This window comes from Somniosus microcephalus, unplaced genomic scaffold (genome assembly GCF_052327205.1).
Source record: "Somniosus microcephalus isolate GS21.2 unplaced genomic scaffold, FLI_Smic_1.0 unresolved_chr9, whole genome shotgun sequence".
Classification (NCBI taxonomy): Eukaryota; Metazoa; Chordata; class Chondrichthyes; order Squaliformes; family Somniosidae; genus Somniosus; species Somniosus microcephalus.
Window position 1 is genome coordinate 5193170 of NW_028225187.1, and position 3964 is coordinate 5197133.

Below are 3964 nucleotides of genomic sequence, written 5' to 3' on the forward strand. Positions count from 1 at the left end.
TCTTCGGGGGCGAGAGTTCGAATCCCAATACTGCCTGATATTGCGGCATTCGTAAATTTCGTCGCTTGGCTAACAGACGTAAACCGTGCAGGCACGGCGGTTTTGTTCAGTATTATGTCACATTTTCCTTCAGTTGTTATTGGCAGATAGATCTGATTGCAGAATTTCCTCTTGTGCATAATTGGCCTGAACACCGTCCCGAACACTACAAACACAGCCACCCAACCAACTGAATTCAGCTCGTTCACTCACTCATCTCCACACCTGCTGCCTCTCACTTATTCAGATATGCACCACTTTTACAATTTTGTTTCTTCCATTTCTTACAATCTACCGACCGCGCCCTCCATTGCTGTCAAACTCGCACCCACCATCTCTCCGTCGTTTCCCCGCTCGCCCTTCCAATCTTGCCGGTTCAACAGCCCCTCCCATTTGCTCCTGTGCTCCAATCCGATTACTGTAACACGAGTATCTTTTGTTCAAACTAACCTATCCGGACAGTGAAAGTTACATTAAGACATGGTTAAGAGAAGATCCACTCTGTAAAAAAAAGGGTGGGTGGGATCTGGACTCTGACTTCAGGATGTGAGTCAGATGTGTTTTTCATACCATTAGTCTGAGGAAGTTGTGATTCGCTGGGCATACTTTTCCTATTGTTCTCTCCTCATAATTATGATACATTTCAGGCTCAATGCGTCAGGTTTTATTTATCACACATTACACTTTACTTACAGCAACGTCCTTCTTGCATTAAACACAAGAATCTGCCACACAACTTTCTAATCACGTTATTCGCACCAACATAAGCTGCAAATGCTGCAAACTTGGAGCAGCCTTGGCCTTCCCCTTTCTCTCAACGCATTCCTGCAGCGCCGCCTCTCCAGCACCAGATGGTGGTCTTGGCCTTTACACAACAAGGAATACCTTCACACAAGACGGAACACCGTTGCACAACACAGAGAACCTTTACACAACAGGAAACACATTACTCAATATCGGACATCTTTACAAAGCAGACAACATCTCTAAACAACAGGGAAAACCTTTACACAACAGGGAACATCTTTACGCAACAGTGAACAACTTTATATAACGGGGAACATCTTTACACAACAGGGAATTTCTTTACACAGCAGAAAGCACCTTCATGCAAGTCTATCTCCTCATCTCAGTCACCGTTTCCCTGTCTGTCTACAATCCCTCTCTGTTTCTCTCGAAGTCTCGGATTTCCCTCAGTCTCTGTCTCTCCCTTGTGTTATTCGGTCTGTCTCTCTCTCTCTCTCTCTTGTTTATTCAGTGTATTTCTCTATCCCTCCCTTTGTGTGGCGAGAAAGACCCTTGCTAGTTTTCTGTGTGTCATTTTGTGTCTGTCCCATTGTCGTTGGAGTAATACTGAGTGTCCATGTGAAATTACGCAGCCATGTGAGCCTGCCAACACGGGTGCTGCGGGGTCCGTGTCTCTGGGCTGTTTGACGGCCATGCTGTAGCTTTCAACACAGCCTGGATGCTGAAATTTGTCTCGCTAACACACAGCACCGTGGGGCATCGGAAGCTAAACACCAGCCGGCATTCTGCACCAGCCGACAGCAGAGTGGCGCAGCGGAAGCGTGCTGGGCCCGTAACCCAGAGATCGATGGATGAAAACCATCCTCTGCTATTAGCATTCTTATATACACCAACAATAAAAACATCTTTTGCGACACACAATCAAATCGCACTGATTTTATCACACTTTGCTTCCAACAACTTCCTGCTTGCAATACACAACAGGGATCAATTATTAATTAAATTTACAAAGGGTGTGTTCCAACAAAGATCTATTTATCAGTGTTGCCCTGTGAACAGGTAGCTTCTTCTGATCTAGTGGGTTGCATCAGAAGAGTTTGCCGATCACGAATTTAATTCCCTTTTGTTTCCCCTTTTACTTACAAGACCAAGCCACTTTTCACGCACCAGTCACTAGTTTCAGATTCCAGATAACATTGATGTGGTAGTGTGGCCGAGCGGTCTAACGCGCTGGATCAAGATTCTAGTCTCTTCGGGGGCGAGAGTTCGAATCCCACTACTGCCTGATATTGCGGCATTCGTAAATTTCGTCGCTTGGCTAACAGACGTAAACCGTGCAGGCACGGCGGTTTTGTTCAGTATTATGTCACATTTTCCTTCAGTTGTTATTGGCAGATAGATGTGATTGCAGAATTTCCTCTTGTGCATAATTGGCCTGAACACCGTCCCGAACACTACAAACACAGCCACCCAACCAACTGAATTCAGCTCGTTCACTCACTCGTCTCCACACCTGCTGCCTCTCACTTATTCAGATATGCACCACTTTTACAATTTTGTTTCTTCCATTTCTTACAATCTACCGACCGCGCCCTCCATTGCTGTCAAACTCGCACCCACCATCTCTCCGTCGTTTCCCCGTTCGCCCTTCCAATCTTGCCGGTTCAACAGCCCCTCCCATTTGCTCCTGTGCTCCAATCCGATTAATGTAACACGAGTATCTTTTGTTCAATCTAAACTATCCGGACAGTGAAAGTTACATTAAGACATGGTTAAGAGAAGATCCATTCTGTAAAAAAAAGGGTGGGTGGGATCTGGACTCTGACTTCAGGATGTGAGTCAGATGTGTTTTTCATACCATTAGTCTGAGGAAGTTGTGATTCGCTGGGCATACTTTTCCTATTGTTCTCTCCTCATAATTATGATACAGTTCAGGCTCAATGCGTCAGGTTTTATTTATCACACCTTACACTTTACTTACAGCAACTTCCTTCTTGCATTAAACACAAGAATCTGCCACACAACTTTCTAATCACGTTATTCGCACCAACATAAGCTGCAAATGCTGCAAACTTGGAGCAGCCTTTGCCTTCCCCTTTCTCTCAACGCATTCCTGCAGCGCCGCCTCTCCAGCACCAGATGGTGGTCTTGGCCTTTACACAACAAGGAATACCTTCACACAAGACGGAACACCGTTGCACAACACAGAGAACCTTTACACAACAGGAAACACATTACTCAATATCGGACATCTTTACAAAGCAGACAACATCTCTAAACAACAGGGAAAACCTTTACACAACAGGGAACATCTTTACGCAACAGTGAACAACTTAATATAACGGGGAACATCTTTACACAACAGGGAATTTCTTTACACAGCAGAAAGCACCTTCATGCAAGTCTATCTCCTCATCTCAGTCACCGTTTCCCTGTCTGTCTACAATCCCTCTCTGTTTCTCTCGAAGTCTCGGATTTCCCTCAGTCTCTGTCTCTCCCTTGTGTTATTCGGTCTGTCTCTCTCTCTCTCTCTCTTGTTTATTCAGTGTATTTCTCTATCCCTCCCTTTGTGTGGCGAGAAAGACCCTTGCTAGTTTTCTGTGTGTCATTTTGTGTCTGTCCCATTGTCGTTGGAGTAATACTGAGTGTCCATGTGAAATTACGCAGCCATGTGAGCCTGCCAACACGGGTGCTGCGGGGTCCGTGTCTCTGGGCTGTTTGACGGCCATGCTGTAGCTTTCAACACAGCCTGGATGCTGAAATTTGTCTCGCTAACACACAGCACCGTGGGGCATCGGAAGCTAAACACCAGCCGGCATTCTGCACCAGCCGACAGCAGAGTGGCGCAGCGGAAGCGTGCTGGGCCCGTAACCCAGAGATCGATGGATGAAAACCATCCTCTGCTATTAGCATTCTTATGTACACCAACAATAAAAACATCTTTTGCGACACACAATCAAATCGCACTGATTTTATCACACTTTACTTCCAACAACTTCCTGCTTGCAATACACAACAGGGATCAATTATTAATTAAATTTACAAAGGGTGTGTTCCAACAAAGATCTATTTATCAGTGTTGCCCTGTGAACAGGTAGCTTCTTCTGATCTAGTGGGTTGCATCAGAAGAGTTTGCCGATCACGAATTTAATTCCCTTTTGTTTCCCCTTTTACTTAC